General features: G+C 35.1%; 1 long non-coding RNA gene across 1 annotated transcript in view; it reads right to left on the bottom strand.

The window, feature by feature from the left end:
- The window catches only part of LOC144371782 (uncharacterized), a 311,728-nt gene that overhangs the window by 112,713 nt on the left and 174,979 nt on the right, over positions 1-24,036 (bottom strand). The window contains exon 3 of the long non-coding RNA XR_013431894.1: positions 22,129-22,320. This is a non-coding gene — a long non-coding RNA (uncharacterized LOC144371782). The remainder of the gene's footprint in view (positions 1-22,128; positions 22,321-24,036) is intronic.

Genomic DNA, 24,036 nt, shown 5'->3' with positions numbered 1-24,036 from the left:
ATGCTGCATTATTTAAATAATAAAATGATCATTTGGAATTTAAAATAGACTTAATACCAGAAAGAGCAATGAAAACCTGAGATAATGAAAATACTAACAAGAAAAAAAGGCAAAAAAGATACTAAGTCATGATTTAAGCTGCCATCATATTCTGAAAAACCAAAAGCTAGCTAAGACAAGGCCAAACTGCAATGTTTTGAAAAAAAATCACATTGTAAAAATTACTCCAAATTTCATGAAGTTCTCATAATGAATCTTCTTTAAATATATGTAGTTCCATTTTAGGTTTAAGAATTGTTTGTTTATCTTGAGTTTAGAAATCTATGCTTTGTCATTTCATATACATGTAGTCTTAGAAGTATTTTGTTTTCACACACATTCCCTTAAATGAATATAACCTACTAAAATATAATATATAGACACCTATAAAATATGGAAATCATAGAAACTAAGGCTTCCCCAAAACTTTTTTTTTTCTTTCCGATTTGGCTGTGGTAGAGAAGACTGATCACCTTACTGCAAGTTATTTACAGATTTATAATTCCATCTCTGATTGTTCTTTTCCTTCCATTCCACATATCTCTGATAGAGGCTTTCTCAACTTGGTTGTCTTACTATTGCCTGCATTCAAACAAAAACTCGTTTCTGAACTGGGGTTATAGCTCAGTGGCAGAGTGCATTCTTTGCATCAAGAGGCACTGGGCACCATCCCCAGCATCAAAAAGAAAAAAAAAAGCTTCTTACTGTTATATTATGTATACTCTTCTATTGATTCTATCACTACTCTGTTTACTCAAGATTGAGACTCAAAATCCTTTTTTAACTTCTATTATATGTGATAGCGCATTGTAAACTTGGAACTCTATGAATATAATACATTTTACATAGACAGTACAAACTGACATGCACTATGTCAGTTTTTCCTTTGAATATTTCTTAGATTCATTGCTTTAGCTCTATTTTCTCTGCCTTTACTGAAGTATGAGTATATAGTACTTTAGCCCAAGTTAATGCATCCCCTCAATAGATTTTCCTGCTTCCAGCCCCCTCCAAGCCATTTCACCTTAAACATTGATTAAAAAATAATCCTCCTGGAACACCTCCAAAGCACTGTAGAGAATCCTTAACCTAGTGTTGAATGTCCTCCTTGGTCTGAACTTAATCTAGTTTTCCAGCATCATATCCCATTATAATTTTCCAAGATAATTTGCTGCCTATTAACTTGTCTCCTAATGAATTCCAAGGGATACCATTGCTCATTTTTACCTTCTTCCATAATTTACCCTTTTCCTCTCTATAAGCAAACCCAACCAATCCATGGAAAGTCTCGCCAAAGTTTGCTTCCTTTTTATGCTTACACTAATAATAGTACTGTACTGGGACATCTTGGGATTGTGGTGTGGCAGAGCCAAGAGAAACTAGAAACCTAGATCCCTGAGTTTGCAGCTAGGTCTCCGTGGTCCTGTCTGAGCCTAACAAACCCATGGAAAGTCAGAAACTGGGAGAATTTACTCTGGGTGGGGGTGAGGGACACAGGTTAGAGAGGCAGAAGAGATTCCAGCTCGCTCCAGCCCATTAGTCCTGTGGCTCACTGGGGCTGACAGGGCCAGCTATAGTGGGTTGGAGGTTGAAAGGTAAGTGTGACAGCATTTGGCTTTTGGCTTATCCAGCCCGAGGGTCCGGGAACCAGCCCTGCCACCATTTCCCTCGCCAGTTCAACATCCACTATTCCCTGGGTGCCTGGGACCTGTCATGTCCAGCATCAGTCCAGCACCCACCAGGGTCCTCTGGCTCCAGAGTCTGCAATCTCCTAACCCTCTAGCCCTGACCCGGCCTACCACTCTGCCTGCTAGGCCTGCAGTTTAGCAGCCAGCCCAAAGCCCTGATGCCAGGATGTTGCAGCTTCCTGGCCAAACCTGCCCAGCACAACACATAGCTTCACTGAGGCCCTCAGACCCCAGTGCCTGGCCATGATCCACCTAGCACAGGCTAGCTGGGATCCTCGAATGTGGCCAGCCACATCACAACCCACCCTGCCCAGCACACTGCTTTGCTGCTGGCCTGCAGGACGCAGCACCCAACTCTAATCCACTTGGCCTAGGCCAGCTGAGCCACTCGCATGTAAATAGCCACTTTGCTGCCTACCCACAACCCAGCTTCCCCAGCATGCCCACACTAATCTCACAAGAAGGAAATTGGAAGTCTTAAGCCTCAACCTTCAAGTCAGTGAGCAAGCAACACAATAAAAAGGTACACACCACCCATGGCCAATACTCCCACACTTACTTCATATCTCAAGAAGAAACTAAAAGTAAATCAGTTGGGCACAGAGAGTGAAGACATGTGCTCACTAACTATTTTGTCCACCATAGTGGATACATTTCACCAAGATTTTTTTGTTGAGTTTTTCTTGTTTGCTTGTTGTTGTAGCTGTTCTGTTTTTTTTTTTTTTTCTATACTGGGTTTTGTTTTATTTGAATGTGCAATGGTTGATTCAAGAACTCCTGAACATATTTATATTTGTTTTTCTCTCTTCAATTCTAGCTTTTATTTTAATCTCTCTTTTCATTTTTTTTTCAGAAAGGGTTATATTTCCATGCTCTGTATATGGAGGGTTAGGGGTTTTGATTAGCATATTTTGATTTTGCTTTGTTTTATGTTTTCCAGAACTCTATTTTCCCTGTCTTCCTCTCTCTTTTTTTTCTATTTCTGACACCCAAATCCCATTCTTTCTATTCTCCTTTATATTATTCTATTTTTCTTTTCCATTAACAACATATCCTAAGTTACCACTGCATCTGCCCTATGCATCCTTTGAAATTACAAACAATTTTATACTCTCCTATCTCTTCTTCTTTCCTCATACTCAACTCTATCCTTCACTTCTTAATACTAATGTATTAAGAGATAAATAACATCTGCCCCTACCACCAATGTCACATCAACAATTAATATGGCCAAAGTCATAGACAACACCTATTGTTTGATTTTAAGCTACACATAATGCATAATTATTTACTGTTTTTACTGATGGAAATGCTGATCCTACTGTCTCTAAATACTGTACCAATTAATACTAGATATCAAAATAGGAACTAAAGACCTAGTCTACTGCTATATATTGTTTACATAGATTGTTGATATCAGTGGGATCTCCCCCCCAATCTATGAGGTACTAGTAATATAAAGGGACACCATAAACTCATAAGGTAGAAAATCTACGCATCAGATCCATCCAGATAGATGGATAGACACACAAACAATATGAAAAAGAAAGGGAACAAGCCATCCAAAATAACACAGAATATGTCAATAATAATCTCCATTGACACCACAGTGGAGGAAATGTCAGACATGGAATTCAGAAATTTCATAGTTAAACTGATCTATGAGGTAAAATATGATGTAAGGAATAAATTAAGAGAACATACAAGAAATGAAAGATCATTTCAACAATTAGATATTCTAAAGAAGAATCAGTAGAAAATACTCAAAATGGATGAAACAATAAACCAAATTAAAAATTCAATGGAAACCATCACCAACAGACTAGACCATGTGGAAAACAGAGTTTCAGGAAAAGAAGACAAAACATGTAATCTAGAAAATAAAGGTGACCATGGAGAAAACATGTTCAGAGACCATGAATAGAACTTTAAGAAATGAGATAACATGAAAATAACAAACTTAAGATTTATTGGGATAGATGAAGGCTCAGAAATATAAACCACTGAAATGCACAATCTTTTCAATGAAATAATATCAGAAAATTTATCAAAACTTAAAAATAAAAACAAAAAACAAATACAGGAGGCCATGTCTCCCAACTGCTTTTACAATTAGAAAAACTTCTTTTAAATTCCTACTGGGTCCTTGCAAAACTGAAAACTGTAAATACAGAGCACTTTGTATACTATAACAAATTGCACTACACTCAAGAGGACTAACTGATAAGGCAGGTTCAAGAGGGACCAGCATAGTTCACTCCCAGCTACTGGGAAATGCCAGGTGGCAAGGGTAGGGAGAGCTCTCCTGGTTAGGTCAGAAAGAGGCACCAGTTCTCACTCATGGCCATAAGTGCTGGTCTCTTTCAGGATCAGCCCAGCACCCAGGGTGAGTCATTGGAGCTTCCCAGGTGATTAAGAGGAGGTGGAGCTGTGGAGATAGGAGCCAGGGAGGAAGGAAAGGAGGGGCTGAGGGAGACCTGGGTCTCATTTCCATTCCTTACCTGGCTCCCAAGTCACCTCTTCAGAATTGTGTGTTCTATCAAGGTTTCTCATTACCTGTTCTCATTATAGGAGTCCCCAAATCTGTTCTTACTCCATATTAAGCTGAAATTTGAAGTCAAGGGAAGAAAAGGAAGGAACTGCTTCCCTGCAGCATGGGGAGAGCCCTTTTTTTCTTTTTAGGAAGTAACAGATCATGAGTTTCTTGGACAGCTGTCTGTGAAGTGCTTTTGATCCCAATACACTTTAAGAAATTTGTTGGGTTCAGGCAACTCGGGAGGAGCAAATGCAAGAAACAGGAGAGCAAAACCAAGCTGGGCCCTACTGTGAAATGTGTAGACTCCACAGGTAAGAGAACCCCAGCACGGGAGGGGTGGGGATCAGCACACTGGAGCCCCTTATCTTGTTGAGGTGTGATCTAAACCACACTCCTTTTCAGAATTCCTACTCAATGGGTGGGCAAACATTTGGCTCCTGGGTAAACTCCAGCCCATGATTATCTTGCTCTGTGGAATTTCACTGGTACATAGCTTCACTTGCTCTATATATAATGCACTGGTGGTCGATTTTCTGCTATAATAGAAGAGACCAACAGTTGCTACCAAGCAAAGTGTATAATATTTATTATCTGACCCCTTACTGAAAAGGTTTGCTGACCTCTGGCCTGGACCAATGTCAAATGCAATTTGATTAGGCCTCTCTGCCTATTTCAGTGTAGGGATCCATTGCTAAGCCCTGGCCCAGGCACAGCCCAGTGGTACCCTGGAAGATTGACTAGTAGGCTCCCTCCAACCCAGCATCCTCCTACATGCCCAACTTCCTCTCCCAGCTACTCCACACACACCTAGCTCACTTTCTTATACACAGACTCTCTGCTCTGCACACAGTGCCCACATTTGCCCACTTCTGCAGGGTATCAAGTACTATGATGTGGGAGTGCACTTAATTCCACAAGAACTAGAGCAGAAATAGAAAGGCTGTGGTACCTCTTCTGACATTCCCTACCTTCTTCTCTATCCTGGGGGCCTGAGAGTCACCCACACTCTCCCAACCTCCAAGAAAGGGAAGAAATCAGATATGGATTTCCCCAAATTCTGCAGGGATGGGTTTCTTAGAATCAAGAGAGACAGGGAGGTGAGTACCTCCTTTGCTGAGAAGGATTTTCCAGACCAACCTCCTCAACTGCTTCCCAGTTCTTTTTGGCATACATTTAATAATATAAAAAACGAGTCCTTACATTAATGTGGATGTTCCTATATTCATTTTCCAGATGAGGAAATGAGAAAAAAGGCAAAGTAGGGTATTATGGTTTGTTTGTCTGTTGTTAACAAAAGTGCATGTTTCTATAACCATTTTCCAGATGAAGAAACTGAGAGACAGAAAAGTCAAGTGACTTCACCTTGGACAAAATGTCCCCATCATCACTGAGCAATAAATACCATGATTCCTCTGTGAGATGCAGGTCCCATTCCTACTATTAATCCTTGACTTTAAACTCCTTCACCACCTGACTCAAAACCCATCTCCTGCAGGAAGGATGCCCTGATGGACACTCTCTCTCCTGACCGTGGGTCCACTTCTACATAAAATTCAGTACTTAGAGCTTTTATTATTTATTTACCTGTTTATTATTTACTTTCAAGTCAAAATATGTACTTATATGTATAGATATTTCTGAGCTTTTTCTTTATTATTAATGGTTTTATTGAAGTATAAATGATATGTAAAAACTGTACATATTTAACGAATATAATTTAATGAGATAGACTTATGTATGTACCAGTGAAACCATCACTGCAATCAAGGTAATAAACATATTCATCACATCCAGAAAAATTAGATCAGTTAGTTGACATTCACATGGAGAAGCAATTCAGTCTATTTATTGATAAATTATAATTATGAAATAGTCATAAAAATCAAAAGAAATATATAGTTGAAGTGATGGTCCTAGAATTAATATTTTAAATGAGTATGAACAATTAGTCTGCAATACTACAATGTGTAATACATATGTAAATTTGATAAAAATAAATTAAAATGATACATTGTGGGTCAATTCAGTTTACAACACAATGCTATTCTGATTGATGTGGATGCTAAGCTCATCATCAAAGACATCAAAATTGTCAATTGTACCCAAAGCAAAGGCAAATTATCAAATGAAACAAAAGACAACTTACATGCAAGTGTATTTACTTAATTATTCAGTTCAGGAATTGATTTTTGCCCATAACTTCTGGAGTTAAACTAAATCGTAATTTACAAGTTCATCCTTCTGATAGTGCTCAAATATTTTTATAGGTCAATACTACCATTAACAGGTTCAGGAATAACAAAAAGGAAGAAGATTTTTCATTTGTGTAGGGTCAATATTTAGCTCAAATGAGAGAAAAGGGAACTGGGTAGATTTAAAATCACCCAAACCTCTCCACTAATTAATGGAAAGGTCTTTATATATGCTGTCACATGAATACTGGCACAAATTTCTTGTATTAGCTAAGCATGAAACATAATGGATGTTAAACTTTATGGATTAAAAAAACTATTATAAGATTAATATAGAATAGTTATTTTCTTATTAGTATCTCTGAGTAACTATTTGAAGGATCATTATCATTCCTGCATGCTACCTTGCCAAGAAAAATAGATTTTTGTTGTGTTAAGCCATCGAATATTGGTATTATTTTATAGTTGTCTGACTCACTGTAGCAGAGCCTAGACAAAATTAGACAATCATGCCTTCATTTTATGTTTCTAGAAGCTCCTGCCTACTACTTGGAGGTAATTTATAAAGTTATTAATTGCTTATTTCATGTACCTGGTTAATGTAGTATGCTAGACAAAAAGTGTGTGGCATTGTGTAAGGTTGTAAATAATTCATACTTGAATAGGAAAAGTTTAGGGAGCTATGTGGAGTATCCTGAATGAATAGATTTTCAGCCATGTTTTAAAATCGTGGGTACACTTTCATCTTCAGCACAGCAGTGTCACTGTACAGTCATAGATAGTTCACAAATAATATGGTCTGGATGGACTGATTGAGCAAGCCAACCACATAAAATAATAGCTCATGGTTATTGAACTATGCAGGATTCAAAGCAAGTTTTATCTTGTCCAGTCTTCACAAACACAACTATGATATAAGTCAGCTGTTTTTTTTTTCTCCCCAAATCAGAAATGAAGTAGCTAAGTAACTGGCCCAATGTCATAAAACTACACACAGAGATGAAATTTTAATCTAGGTGTCTAAAAACTAGAAGCGATGACCTTAACTATTCTGCAGCAATGTCCCCTGCAATAAACATAGGTATAAGTGGGCATATGTACGCCCTACACATTAGAACTTTTCTTCAAGGTGCACAAGAGGAGATGATATAATATTGTTTATAATCTCACAAACTGAAGAATTAGCAATAAGCTATTTGTTTGAGAAAGTTTGAGTTTGAATACCAGTTTTCCCACAGATTGCCCATTAATATTAGTCTAACTTATCAATTTATCCTCTGAATTCCAAGACACAAAATGTCTGAACTAGTTAGGTTCACATAAGGAATATGAGAAATGTCTACCCACTAATTGTGACAAGAAGCCTGATTTTCCACCCACAAGATTCTCACTGAATTGAATACTTCAATAAGATTTTATAAAGCAAGACTCCCAGATTTTATAAACACATCTACAGAGATTATTTTTCTAAGAGTTCCTTGGCTTTAAATTCTAGCTACATGATTATTATCAAAAATTCCTCATCACAAGTAAACAGTAATTGTTTTGAAGTGATGGATAAGCTAATCATTCAAATTTGATCATTACATGTTGATACATATTATCAAAACACCCCACTGTATCTCATAAGTATGTGCAATTATTGCACATCAATTTCGTTAAGTCCCTCAAATTCTCCATGTCCTATACCAGTTCTGAGAAGAGCAAACATTTACATGGTTGGCAAAATTGGGATTCAAGACATAAGATATCACCAAAAACCTATAAAATTGAGAGCATATTTTGAAGTACACTTTTAGTCTAAGTACTTGTGGAAGCCTGCTAAACTTGGTACAGTCCACTATGTCCCTAAAGAGGATGGTTAAAACATACCATCTTTTGAAAATGTGGCTTCATTATCTATCTAGATCTGTGGTATTCAGGAACATGGAGATGTTTCAGCTCCATTGAGTCCAAGTTAAGTCATTGTTTGCTCAAACAAATAAACCTAATATTGCCATAATGTCATAACATTGAATATATTTGAACTATAAAATATGTTGTTTATTAGGATAGTTAGAGTTTTGCAATAAAATGTACTCAAAAAATAATGCTCCTCAATATTTTCTAGCAAAAAATTATAGAAGATACTCTCCAACTTTAGCACACACTCATGGTGGTTTAAATGCAAGTCAATACTCAAGTGAATCTTCTCAGTACTCATTCTCATCAGGAAGTATTTGTCAAATATCTGTTGCCAAGACATGCAAGTCTTGATAAAAATACCTTATACTGCTGAGTGCTCTTGTAATCCTAGTGACTTGGGAGACTGAGAGAGAAGGGCAATCTGGGCAATGTATCAAGATCCTGTCTCAAAATAAAAAAGAGGTTCAGTGGTCCAGCACTCCTGGGTTTAATCCCCAGTACCACAAAGAGCAAAAAACAACAACAACAAAGCTTCATATAACATTTTAGTATTTATTGAAAGTTTAAAATATATCCTGATGAAGCATATGGAGATATGTTTTTCATCAATTTATAATAATTAAGTTCTAATTTTAAAAATTTCTACTCTTTTTAAAGCTTCTGTATATAGTAAATTAAAGGGTATATTGTGTTCCATTGATGTTAGTGACAATGTTTATGCCAATACAATGCTGCTTTGATTGCTACAGCTTTGTAGTATATTTTTATCTTTTCCATTAATTAAATTTATTTCAACTGATATATAATGCATAAAAAATCATGCATATAATGGGAGTAATGTAAGGTTTCTACATATTAATTCATTATGTAATATTTAAAGCAAGATAAACATAGCTATCTAATCAATACTTATTGTTTCTTTGTGGTGAAAACATACAACATTCTTCTATTTTTTGAAATTCACAGTACATTATTGTTATCTATAGTCTCCCTAAAAAAGCACAAAAGCACACCAAAACATTCTGTTTTATCTAATGGTAACTTAGAACCTCTTTTTATTCATTTACCCACATTTTTATTGGTGCATTATAGTTGTATGTACTGATGGGATTTGTTGTTACTTATTGGTATAGGCACACAATATAATATGATTTAGACAACATTACTCCCCAGCACCTCTCCAGTTCCTCCCAACCTCCCACCACATACTTAGAACCTCTTTGATCAAACTTTCTTCACTCTTCTTTCCCCTTTATTGAGGGATGTATAGAAGGGTTTAGGCAGCCAGAGAAAGATGCCTAGGATCATGGAGAGGGTCTTCTAACATGGTTGTCAAAATTGGGAAAACTGCCTGTTGACAAAGTGCTCATAGACATAAGCTAGACACCCAATCAGATAGACATTTCCACACTCATGCTACTAAGCAGGGGATCCAATAGAAAAGCTAAAACAGAGGTGTGAATAGAGAGGACACCAATTAATAATAGTGAGGGGCACATAGATAGGGGAAGAGATAAGGAAAGGAGGAAATTTCAGAGACCATAAAAATAACAAGCCAAAACTCTGCCACTGGATTAGCAGCTCTGGGCCCCTTATCTCAGGAGAAGTCTATCTTTGTCACTTTTATAATAAACCTGCTCCTTGCTTGCTGTCTGCATTCAGTTCTTCAATTCATTGCTGAGAAGAAACAATGAACCCAGCACAACTAGACAGTAACATTATTTTACTATTATCAACTACCGAAATCAACAATTTTTTGGGGGGGGGCATCAAGGGATGAACCTGCGGACACTTAACCCTTGGGTTCAACACCTGGCCCCAACCCCAACCCCCTTTTAATATTTTTTCTTTGAGACAGGGTGTTACTAAGTTTCTTAGGGTCTCTCTAAATTGCTGACACTTACCTCAAACTTGTAATACTCCTACCCTAGCCTCCTGAATTGCTGGGGTTATTGGCATGCACCACTGTTATTTGCTCAGCCAAATTTTTAAAATTCTACATAAGTGTGAGATCAGGTAGTACATATCTTTCTTTGCCTAACTTATTTAATGAAATGATCTCCAGTTTCATCCACATTGTTGCAAAATGATAGGATTTCATTATTTTTGTGACTAGCATTTCATTGTGTGTATGTATGTGTGTGTGTGTGTGTGTATGCACTCACACATATATGTCACATTCTCTGTATTCACATAACTGTTTGTGGCCCCTTTATTTCCATTTCTTGGCTATTGTAAATAGGGCTACAATGGACATGGGAATGTGGATGTTTCCTTGACATACAAATTTCATTTCCTTTGGGTATATACTCTGAATTATATAGTAGTTCTGTTTTCTTCCATACTGTTTTCCATATGCCTTTACTAATTTACATTCCCACCAACAGTGTGTAGGTGTTTCCTTTTCTCCATATCCTCACTAATACTTGTTATCTTTTGGCTTCTGACAATAGCCCTACTTAGTGGAGTGAAGAAATATCTCCTTGTGGATTAGATTTGGATTTCCTGATTATTAGTCTTTTAGTCAGCTTCTTCACTGTTATGATTAAAAAAACCCAACAAACAATTTTAGAAGAGGAAAAATTCATATGGGGAGCTGTGGTTTCAGAGGTCTCAGTCCATATAAGGCTGGCCCCATTCCTTGGGGCTTGAGAAGAGGCAGAACATCATGGTGGAAAAGTGTGGTAGAGGAAGCTAGCTCAAGACATGAAGATAAGGGGAGAGAGAGAGAGAGAGAGAGAGAGAGAGAGAGAGAGAGAGAGAGAGAGAGAGAGAGAGAGAGAGAGAGAGAGAGAGACTCCATTTGCCACATACAACATATATATCCCAAAAGTATGCTCTCAATGACCCACCTCCTCTAGCCACATCTTATTAGAGTACTGGTACCTCTCAGTTAATCCCTATCAAAGGATTAATTCACTGACTTGGTTAAAGCTCTAATGAGACTGACTCACACTGTCTCACACATGGGCTTTGGGGGAACATGTCACATACAAAACATAGCATTCCTCCCTAAGCCCCCAAAGTCTCATGACCACCTCACAATGCAAAACACATTTAGTCCATTTTCAGATGTCTCCATAGTCTCAACAGTTTCAATTTTGCCCAAAAGATCAAGTCCAAAGTCTCTGAGACTCAAGGCAAACTCAGCGTGAACCCCTTAAATAATTAGAAGTTACATATAACCTATATAGAAAGGCACATGGTACAACATTCCATTCCACAAGGAAGAAATAGGAGCATAGAAAGAAGGGATGGAACCAAAGCACAAATGAAATATAGTTGGGTGAACAAGTCTTCTAGCTCCATATCCAGCAATTGGGGCACATGGCATTGGATATTCTGTCCAAAGGGCTTGTGTACCTCTATACCTATGGCTTTACTGGTTGCAGTCTTCATGACCTCTCTCTCTTAGCATGTATCTATCTGATCAATTCCTGAAGCATTCTTAGGCAGATGTTCTGAGGTACTGGCATTTCTTAATCTTGGGGGGTCTCCACAGAGCTTTGACTTCCTCCTCAGATCTTCACACATCACCCTATCAGAGGCAGCCAGCACAGACTGATCCTGATGCACTTTGCCTATCCTTCCAGGACTTTCTTTGAAATCTTGGTAGAAGCCTCCATGACCCCCTAATTGCAGCATCCTGCCTTCCTGCAGTACCAGCAACCCTTGTTTGCAGCCAAAGTCTGCTGTCATCTTGGCTGCCCAAAAGCATCCAGGAACCATGGCTGCAGCAGCCTCTAGTCCCTGGGTGGCTGAGAATGTTGAAACACTCCCTAGGCTGTCCTGTGCAAGCAGGATTCCTCACTTGTCTCTTCACAAAGGAATTTTCCCTGTACTCCCTTGAGCCTGAGATGGGTGTGATCTTGCCAATTCCTGGGATAACTTCAAGTTATCTTTCTTATTGTCTTTGGGAAAAGTCTTTAGAATTTTTTTAGTGGTAGTAAAGTCTTTAACAAATGCAACTTTCATAGCCCTCCCACATTTCAAGTCCAAGTTTTTCAAGTCTTTCTATTCTGCTTTCTGCTCCTGAATATCGTCCAGCAAGACCTATACCACTGCCTGAATACTGTGCTGTATAGAAATTTCTATCAAAGAATTAATTCACTGATTGGTTTTAGCTCTCAGAATCCAATTATTTCACCTATAAACCTTCTTGCATGGTCTCCCACACGAATTTTTGATAGACGCCTCATATCCAAACCATAACAATTAGTAATGTTGGGCATTGTTTCATATGCCTCTTCGCTATTTTATGTCTATTTTTGAGATATGTCTCTCCAGATCAGGTACCCATTCCAAAATTGGCTTATTTCATTGTAGGGTTAGGGTTAGGGTTTTCAAAGCTGCTTGTATATATCAACTCTTGTCAGATGTAAGCCTTGCAAATATTATTTCCCATTCTCTATGTTATCTCTTAACTGTGTTATATATCCTTTGCTGTCAATAATTTTTTTTAGTTTGATGTCACACTATTTCTCTATTTTCTGTATTTCCTATGCATGTTGGTTGTTCTCCCCAAAATACTTGCCCATTCCAATGGCCTAAAGCACTCCCTGCATATTTTTTTTTCTAGCAGTTCCGTAAAGAATTTCCCCTTTGTTTTCTTCGAGTAGTTTCATAGTTTCAGGTCTTAAAAATTTAAGTCATTGTGTGAGGCACTGGGTTCAATTCTCAGTAACACATATAAATAAATAAATAATGTAAAAGGTCTATTGATAACTAAATAATATTAAAAAAATTTAAGTCATTGACCCATTTTGAGTTTATTTTTGTAACTGGTAAGAGATGGCTGTTGTTTTGTTCTCTTGCATGGGGATATCCAATTTTCCCAGCAGAGAAAGACTATCCTTTCTCTAATGGTTGGTCTTAGCCCCATGGCTGAAAATCTCTTGGCTAGAGATCCATGGGTTACAAGACCAAGCTATATATTACTAAAAAGAAACTCACTTCACTTCTAAGTGTTACCACTGTTTACTGGTGAAGAGTACTTGGTTCCCAAATGCTGAAGTACAACACCAAAGAAGCACGACAAGGCAAGTATAGAGTGGAAAGTGGAAGGCTTTATTAAAGGATAGCAGAGAAGACTTCTTCCCTAGGAAAAAGGGGACCTGAAAGGCAGACCTAAAGGCAGACTACGGAAAGGTGAGGTCTTCGCTTTTTTATATCTAAGATCTTCTTTTAGTCCTCCCACATTTCTGTCCTTTGTTTTCCTCTATCCTGCAGTGATAGAATGCAGGTGGGAAGGCCAGAAGGTGGGAGATGGTGAACAGATGGGGCAGGGAGGAGTAATCTGGGTAGAAAGGGCCTGGGATGGTTTGATAAACACCTCCCAGTTTGCTGGAAGCTATTTCATTAGCAGTTCTTTAGGATGGGATCTGGACTTGGAGATATTAACATTTCAATTTCCCCTGGTATTTTTATGGTTTCCTGGACTCCATTCTCCATAATGGTCTCCATTTTCTTTTTCTTATTCACCAGATTTACCTAACTACACTAACTACCTATCTTTAAATTTGGCTTCATAAGGACATGCATAGAGTAAAAGTTAAGGGGTGAAATACAATAGTCATACCAAGGGAATCCAAAAGAAAGCAGGAGTAGCTATATTTTTAACAATAAAAGTAAAATGGACTTTAAATCAAAAGTAGGAAGGAAGGTTGTTATTATTCTGAGTGTTTCTCATGAAGAAGTTTTGTGTAAAATTTCAATTTAATTTGACAACCATGTAAAGCAGATTGCCATAATAACAATATGATCCATTCAACAAGAGGAATTACAAATTGTAAATATATATAAAAGTATATTATGTGTAATATATTAATATATAACATATATAGCATGAGAAGAAGATTATCATTAAACAGGGATGAGAGGTGGGAGGGAAAGGGAGAGAGAAGGGAAATTGCATGGAAATGGAAGGTGATCCTCAGGGTTATACAAAATTACATACAAGAGGAAGTGAGGGGAAAGGGAAAAATAATACAAGGGGAAGAAATTATTTACAGTAGAGAGGGTAGAGAGAGAAGAGGGGAGGGGAGGGGAGGGGAGGGGGGATAGTAGAGGATAGGAAAGGCAGCAGAATACAACAGACACTAGAATGGCAATGTGTAAATCAATGGAAGTGTAACTGATGTGATTCAGCAATCTGTATACGGGGTAAAAATGGGAGTTCATAACCCACTTGAATCAAACTGTGAAATATGATATATCAAGAACTATGTAATGTTTTGAACGACCAACAATAAAAAAGAGAAAATTAAGACTCAGATTGATAAAAGGATGGATATGTAAAGAAATTTAAAAGTTTAGATTAATAAAGCATATAATATAGATTAATTCTAAAAAAAAAAAATACCCTTGGGTGGGATTGTGGCTCAGCAGTAGAGCACTCGCCAAGAATGTGCTGGGTTCAATCCTCAGCACCACATAAAAATAAATAAATAAATAAACAAACAAAAAATCAAATAAAGGAATTGTGTCCAACTATAACTAACTAAATAACTAAATAAATATTTTTTAAAAAATTAAAAAAAATGTACATGGAACCTCCCAAATCCCTGAATAGTCAAACCCATCTTGAACAAACCGAAAAAATAATAATCATCATACTTCCTGACTTCAAACTATGCTACAAGTCAGTAATAACCAAAACACCACATATTGTGTGTACAGAAATGTACACACAAACCAAAGGAACAGAATACAAATCCATGAAAAGTAAACCCACATATCTACTGTCATCTCTTTCAAATATAAGAGATTGGATAAAAATTCAGTCTAACTCTTCAGCCAACATACAAAAATATATAAAAATGGATCACACAGATTTCTTATAAATGTTGGTTAATCACAAGTGAAAAGATATTGAAAACAACTGTGTAAATTAACACTTCAAAATAAAATGAAAAAACATGTAGGCAACAACTACATCTGTGAAAGAATAAAATAAAACAGAAACAGAAAAAAAATCATAGAAAGTATTCTTGGATGAAAGGAAATGATTGCTAGATAGTTGGGTAAAAGGTGTAAGACTAAATGAAAGAAAATTATGAAAAATTCACAAAGAAAAAGATAATTGTTTCAGAAACAAAAACTAAAGTTTAAACGAAAAATGAGGAATATAGAGAATATACATGTGAAAAGCAAAGAAATAAGAATTAAAGGGAAATTTATGGATACACAAAATGCAGGCAATTAAATTAACAAATAATAAAATCAAATTAGTGAAAGAATAAGGGAAATTTAAAATTATATCTGGATATAATCCTGAAACAACAATAGATTATTCTCTCTACACATAGAGAATTAAGTAAATATAAATATATGTATATCCCATAAGTCATACATGTACACATATGTATTTTAGGATTCTACCTATCAAAAATTGGTATGTTATACCCAGTAAAAATATCCAAGCAAATGAATAGCATCCAAAAAGTAGAAACCACAAAGGGATGCAGGAAGAGGAAAGGAGATCTATAGATAATCTATAGATGAAAAAGAAATGATCAAAAATAAATATATGGAAGATATAAATATATTTTATTTTAATATAAATATTTGGCCATATGTTGTATCCCTTACTTTATGACTGAGAATTCACATATCATTGAAGGATCCATGGACCATTTTTACTTGGCCACATAATAGGCTTTAAATGCACTAAAATTTTTCAAAAATAATTCATATAAAATATATATTAAAATTAGGATAAAACAACAAAGTCAGAAGAAAGTAGGCCTGAACACAAAGAAATTACAAATCTTCATTGTAAGTTACTCTAGGTAATGAGAGAAATAAAACTAGAATTTTAGAATGGCAAGCAAACAATAATAATGCAAATAGTGTTTTTCAAAATCAATATCTAAGTCAGTTTTCAAAATCAATATCTGACTGAGTCAGTGCTGAGAGGAAAATGCATAAGCTTAGTACGTAATAAATATAAAAATTGAAATTGAAACAAATTGATACTCTGGCCCAAAAATTTAGATTAAAAAATAGACAAAAGTAACCAGATGAGAAGAAAACACAATAAAATAAGCATTAGTAATAGAGCTGGATACACTTGTAATCCCAGTGGCTTGGGAGGCTGAAACAGGAGTATCAAAAGTTCAAAGCCAGCTTCAATAATCGTGAGGTGTTAATAAGCAAATCACTGAGACCCTGTGTCTACATAAAATGCAAAATAGGGCTGCAAATGTGGCTCAGTGGTCGAGTGCCCCTGAATTCAATGGCCGTTACCAATAAATAAATAAGTAAATAATTACAAAATAAAAATTTGAAATATTGTGGTTGTTGCTAATTCCAACTTTTGTTATTTATAATTTCAAACATTATAGGAAGACACCCCAAGGAATACTTGAAGTCACACTTCTCAGAAGAAATCCTTTTGATCACTTCTATTTTTAGATATTTTGGTGCTGCTTCTAATATTCTAAAACATAATTTATCATCTTTAAAAGTATTTAATGATTCCTTCCTTAGAAGATGGGAATTTCACTGGAACTCCCCTTTCCACTGTCTCTGTCCAATATTTAAAAATTTAAAGGGGTTTTAATTTTTAGAAATATCAGATTTATAACATATTTGGCAATATTAGACATAGAAACTTCTCATACCATGCAACCAGTTTCCCCCATTATTAACATCTTACCTTGGTATGGTGTCTTTGTTATACTTAATGAACAAATTGGATACATTTTTACAAACTAAGGTCTATATTCAAAGTTCCTTAGTTTTACCTAATGCTCCTTTTTTAGTCAATAATATTATCCAGGATACCCTATTATAATTAATTATCATGTCTCCCTAGGTTCCTCTTGGATGTGACAATTCCTCAGGCATTCCTCATCTTTAATCACTTTCAACGATTTTACTTGTATTACTCCAGTATTTTTTAGGGTAGCCCACTTGAAATTTGTCTAATATTTTTTATGTGATTAGGCTGACACTGTGATTTTGATGGATATGATAGTTAATTTTATATATCAACTTGTCTGGGCTACAGATGCCCAGATATTTGGTCAAACATTATTCTGAGTGTTTATCATGAAGGAGTTTTGTGTAAAATTTCAATTTAAATTGACAACCATGTGAAGCAGAGTTCCAGCCCTAATGTTGGTGGACTTCATCCAATTACCTGAAGCCATAAATAAAACAAAATGCCTGACCTTCCCCAAAGTAAAGGAGAATTCTTACTGCCTGTGAATTCTTGGCCTTAAAATGAGAACATATTATTTTTCATGCTTTTGGACTCTGACTGAAATATCAGAACTTTCTGAGTTTTCATCCTGCCGGTCTTTGCACTGGAGTTATACCATCAGTTCTTCCAGTTCTCAGACCTTTGCATATGAACTAAAATTATTCTATCAGCTCTCTTGGGTCTCCAGCTTTCAAACTCACCCTGTGGATCATGGAAACTTCTAAAGCTCTATAATAATGAGGAAATAATTCCTTAAAATTATCTATCTATCTGTTTATCTATCATCTAAAAGCTGTCCTATTGATTCTAACTCTCATTGGACCCTGACTAATGCAGAGGAGGAAGCTCAGGTAAGGAAATTATCATTATCATCACAACCATCAATGGTATATACTATTAATATGATTTACTATTGTTGATATTCACTTGCCTTGATCTCTGGGCTAAGGTACAATCAAGTTTATCAACTACAAAATGGCTTTTTTTTTCTTTCCATATTGGACTCTTTGGAAATAATACAGAATTATATTCTGTCTCTTTAAGGAAAAAATATCTCCATACTATATATGAAATTCTTCTACATGGGAGATTTGTCTCTTCCTCCATTTAGTTTTTCACTCAATCATTTCTTTGTATCAGTATGAACTCATTAATATTTACCTCTACAGTTTCAGTTGTAATCTAATAATTTATTTACTTTGTATCTCAAATTGTTCCAACTGTGGCCATATGGAGCTCTTTCAATTTACTCCTGAAATGCACCAGTCAACTTGGTTTTGCTTCCTTTTTTTTAAGAACTTTCTTACTTTCTGACACCACAAGATGCCTCAGGTACATTTTATATAGTTAATGCCCCAGGCCTAGAGTCAACCATTTCTGCAATAAGTCCCATCTCTGTGTATTAGCAAATTGTATTAGAAAATAAATTTTGAGAGTTAAATGTACTTGCTGATACTGGGTTTGCTAGAAATAAATTTTAATCTAATTATTAGAAAAAATTAAATAGCCAAATCACTACTTAAGTTAATCAAGGAAAACAGGGGAGCACTGATATACAAATACAGAAATAAGAAGAATTAAACACAAAATGGAGTTATCAAGATCAGTGTAAACTAATTTCCATAACTCTATGCAAATTCACTTTAGAACACAGAATAAATGAGTAACTCTGAAAAACAAATTAACTAAGTCAGACCACAGAAGAGACATAAAATTAGAAATAGACCATTTCTATAAAATAAATAAGAAAAGTTATCAAAGACTTACACTCTCAAAAGATGTATCTATATAGATGAATCTATTTAGATGGATCTATGAAATATACCCTAGTACCTGCCCTAGATTTTGGCATAAAATTGCATGTCCTCCAACAAGTGAGAGGAGTAGTTATGGTTGGTCCCCACATCCTTCATGCCTGGGAAAGTATAATTTACGATACCCTCCACCTGGTGAGGGAGGGAACAATATGCATAATCCACATAATCTGGTGTGTTAATTTCTATACAGCGCTTCTGATATTTTCTCATTCCAGAGTTTTTCCATTCTACCCTCAAAGTATGAAAAGGAAGGCATTCATGTGTATATGAATATTTATGTGTATGAATATGAATATGTATATAAACATAAACATTAATATGAATATTAAAGAGGATGTGTACATAAATATTTATGTGAATATATAAATATGTATATACATGCATATGAATATGTATATTTGCACATGAATATTAATATGAATATGCATGAACATGAATGTGACCATACATATGGAATATGAATGAGTATATGAATGTGCATATAAATATAGATATGCATATGAATGTCTATTAATATGAATGTGAAAATATACATGTACATGTACATGAATATATAGGTGGATATGAATGTGAATAAGGGCATGAATATGAACAAGAATATGTACATTAATATATATGCAATGTATATGTATGAATACATGTATTACATGAATGTTTATGAATAGCAATATGAATATGGTGTACATAAAAATGACCATGTACATTTACATGAATGTGCATGTATACATGAAATAGTATGTATATGTACATAAACATCAATATCATATATAGACATGTGTGCATGTACATGAATATCAATGTGTACAAGTACAAATGCATGAATATAAATATGAGTAATATGCATATACCTCACTATGAATATGAAGATAGGTATGATATGAATATGTGCATGTGTGTGAATATGAATATGAATATTTACATATACATAAATATGAATGTGTGTGAGCATTACATGTAAATGAACATGAATATGTGCATGAATGGCAATACATGTACAAGAATATGAAAGTGTACATGAATATGAAGGTGTACACTTTCATATTCATACACATAAATATTTAATATTCATATACATAAATATTCATGTATAAATGTGCATAAATATGCCTATGTTCATGTACAAGAAAAAGTGCATGGATAGGAATATGAATGTACACAGTTACATATACATGAATGATTGTATATACATGCATGAATATACACATGAATATGTAAATGAATATTAATATAAATATACCCACTATTTGACCAGATCACACTCCAGAATGTTCTAGTTTGAACCCCCAAAAGATGAAATTGGGGCAGATTATATATATATATGATTCTATATAGATGGATCTAAGGCTACAATGATATAAATTATTGGGACAAGCTGAATTTATTGATGTGAATACACCTACCAAAGCAAGGGATTATACATGTTAAGGGGAAATGTTTCTACAATTTTATCTAGTTGATTGATTTATTGATTGCAATTTAGACTTGTGAAAGCATCGATGCAATGTAATTTTAAATTTAGTTTTAATATATTTTGAATATGTAATACATCTTACATAAAATGTGAAAGGCAGAATAAAGACGAATTTTAGCAACTGCACCTTTTATACCAACAGATGTAGTGTATGTCAGTATACAACATTAAGTCCTATGAATCCCTCTTTGAGCCTTACTAAGATGGTCCATATTCACTTACAAATGTCAATACATACCAAAGAGAGAGAAATGTTCAGATGTTATGAGGATTACTAGGTACAGATATGAATTGCCAATGATTTCTGGGAAACAAAAATGTTGTGCAAACATGATAGTAAGGTGATAAAATTAGAATTGGCCTAAGTCATTCTCCCTTAGGGCTACTAGAGCAAAACCTTACCTTGTGGTATTTTTTCCAGTACTTTAGTGTATAATTGCCTCCCTGAACCATGAATGACAGTTAAAATAGAAAATAACTAAATACATGCCTCTTGACTCCTTTCCCCACCAGGAAAATAAACCAAAAGCACTTTTGATTCCCAAAGGAAAATGCTGAGATGAGTCCTGCCATCAAAGACTTGAGAAATGTACATTCAATTTAACTCACTTGTTTGGCCTGTGCATATCTTGGAGACTGACTGTGAATTATTGTAAACTTAATGAGATGGTGATTTAATTACAGCAGCTGTTACAGCTGTGGTATCTTTACTGGAACAAATCAACACAGGCCCAGCAAGGGTACATAATTATTGATCTGGCAAATGCTTTTATCTCTATATCAATTTGCAAGGAACAGTAGCAGAAGTTCGTTTTCATTGCATTGTTGCAGGGCTATGTCAATGTACCTACTTTCTGGCATAAATAGATTGAAAGAGATGCTCATAATGATGTGCCTGAGAGAATCCACTAAGTATTCCACTATGAATTGATAAAATCAGAATGACTGGACCTGATGAATAGGAATTAAGAAGATACGTTTTGATAAAATGCATGGACATTTTTGTGATATGCCTCTGAGCCAGTGAACAAATAAAGGGGTTGGGTACCACACTGGCTGAAGTTGTTGTTCCAGATTACAAACAGAACAAACAAACAAAAATAGTGAAGTTCCATATATTTACAAAAAATGAAGATATATCTTTTAGTTACATAGTTTGGGGTCATAAAGGATGCAAATTAATGAAAGTACCTGTTAAGGATAAAGATAATCTGGAATGTTGTAGAAGAAAATTATAAATATCAATTCTGGACTTATGATAATTTAAAAAATAGCAAATACAAGAGATATGCATACTTTTTTCTTCTTAAATATGTATACATGAACATGTCATTTAGTTTATTTTTCATTCTTTATCTTTTAAAGTACTATGATTTATGAGGATTTGGAGTATAGTTAATATTACTACTTAGTCTGAATGTTCTCATCCAAGCATTCAGATAAAATTGTGACTGAAATCAAAAAGGATTTAATGTTGTATACTGACATATACTACATCCATTGGGACTTTGTAACTCCTCTTTTAGGAAAGAGGAGGTGAGTGTTTTTGTACAAAGCATTGGCACATATTGTTAGCAGAAGCATGAAGAAGTCATTACTCCTGTTGCATAGAAGTTCAAATATGTGGTAACGTGTGGTGAGGCTTGTAATTTAATGTCACGTAACCAAATGGAAGAACCATGCTAGTCCTTTATCTAGTATACCTCACTTCAAATTTACCCTTTAATAATCATCTAAGTGACAGTTAAGATGGAACTAAGCAAAATCACTTACCTTTTGCCAGAAAAGACATCAGAAAAGATTAGAAGATAAGAAGAAGGCAAAAGGAATGTCCTTGCTGTTCTTGTTAATGTCATTCCAGGATAATCATTTTGCCTTGGCAGGTAAAGTTGCTTGTAGACTATGATGTGTATTTTCTGCACTCCCAGAACCAGTGGCATTGCACCCTGATAGTGGTACTCAATGCTATAGCAAAAAAGTAATAAATAAATGAATGTCATAGTTGAAATTAATTTGTTTATTATGTAATTCAAACCCCTTATTACACAAAGTAGCTTCATAAATATATTTGTTTCTATTAAGTCATCGTGATTGAAATGAACACATTGAAAAAAATCAACAAATATAAGGTTCAAAAAGCCTATTTTTCTTTAGACTATTAATTTATGTATGTGGTAGCTTAAAAGGAATTAAATAGTAAATGTCTAACTATAGCAAGCAGATAGGGAAAAAGATACGTATTTTTCTTATTTGTAGTAAAATCATGCAAATTCCATGAAGAAAAAGTTGGTTTAACTACGAACAACAACAACAACAAAAAATCCATGCTAGTAATCATTTAGTTCGAAATATATTTTCAGTCCATCTGAAAACATGGAAGCTTTATAACATCTTTACTGGAAGTTACTTAAGGGTTGTACACAGTTGAACTAGATTTCTAGACATTATTATACTGCATTGACTTCTACCAGAGCAATTGCAAATCAGAGATTTCAATAGGAACACATATGCAAAATAAAATTGATGAACTTTATGTAATCAAGACAAACGCCCTTACTTTATACACAGAGAAGAAAATTGTTCCATGGTCTAGCAACACTGAGAGCAATCAGTTTGTTATTGACTAGAAATAGACATAGAACTGAACAAATTAGGTTAGAAACAGAGACAGGAATTAAATGCCTCATATGTTCTGACTTCCAGTGGAATAATACATAATGCAAGCACAGTACTTACAGAACTTATTGAGAATCTGGACAAAATACAGATTCTTATACAGTAGATTCTACATTTCTAACAAGCTCTCAAGTTAAACGAACAATGATTTAGGAGAGTATGCCCTATTTTTTGTTTGTTTCTACAATATATAACACTGTGTCCTGCAAATTAGACATAGTAAAAGATTATGAAAGGATGAAATCCATAATATTGATAATATTATTGATGAATAATACTAGAGAAAGAAAAGTTAATTTATTCACTTTACCAGATGTGATAAGACTATAAATAATACATTTTGGGATGCCTGCAACCTGAATGTCTTTTTCAGAGGATTTCCTTCTTTAACACAAAGAAGAGTGGAAATCTGCAAAGCTTAAACATCATGTAACTCCTTCTTCTGGTTGTGGCTGAACAGATATCTGATCTCAACCAGAATGCATAGTCCCCATTCTCTGGGAATTTAGAGACAGAACTGCTTATAAGTTATGTGTGAGTGTTAGTCACAGAAGGTCATATAACCCCAGGGACTGAGAGTGACCTAATTTGCATTTCACCATGATGGATTGTGTTCAAGAATAGAAAAGGAAGGCTGCATGCAGAGAGTGTAGCAACACAGATACAAATAGAAGAAAAGACATTTTAATAAGAGATGGTGAGATGAAGAGAATTTGGTCACAAAAACTTCACATTCTGGTTTGAGTTGTAGGTAAGCTTGTGTTTGATTTTGATTTTCTTAAAATTCCCATGATATTTAAGTTAATTTTAACTTGAGTGGTTTACTGGGATTTTGTTTTGCTTTTTTGCAAACGAAGAGATTTATCACAAGAAAGCTCAGAATCTATTATTCTCTCTTTTCAATAAATGAGGAAATGGAGGCCAAGGGCTCTTCCCCCAAATCATGTGTCTAGAAGATTTATCCACTCTTCAGGCCCCTATTGAGGTCCTTCTAAATAAATGTAT

The sequence above is a fragment of the Ictidomys tridecemlineatus genome, chromosome X, assembly GCF_052094955.1.
Source record: "Ictidomys tridecemlineatus isolate mIctTri1 chromosome X, mIctTri1.hap1, whole genome shotgun sequence".
NCBI lineage: Eukaryota > Metazoa > Chordata > Mammalia > Rodentia > Sciuridae > Ictidomys > Ictidomys tridecemlineatus.
Note: the sequence above shows the minus strand (reverse complement) of the source record. Positions and strands in the feature narration are given on the sequence as shown.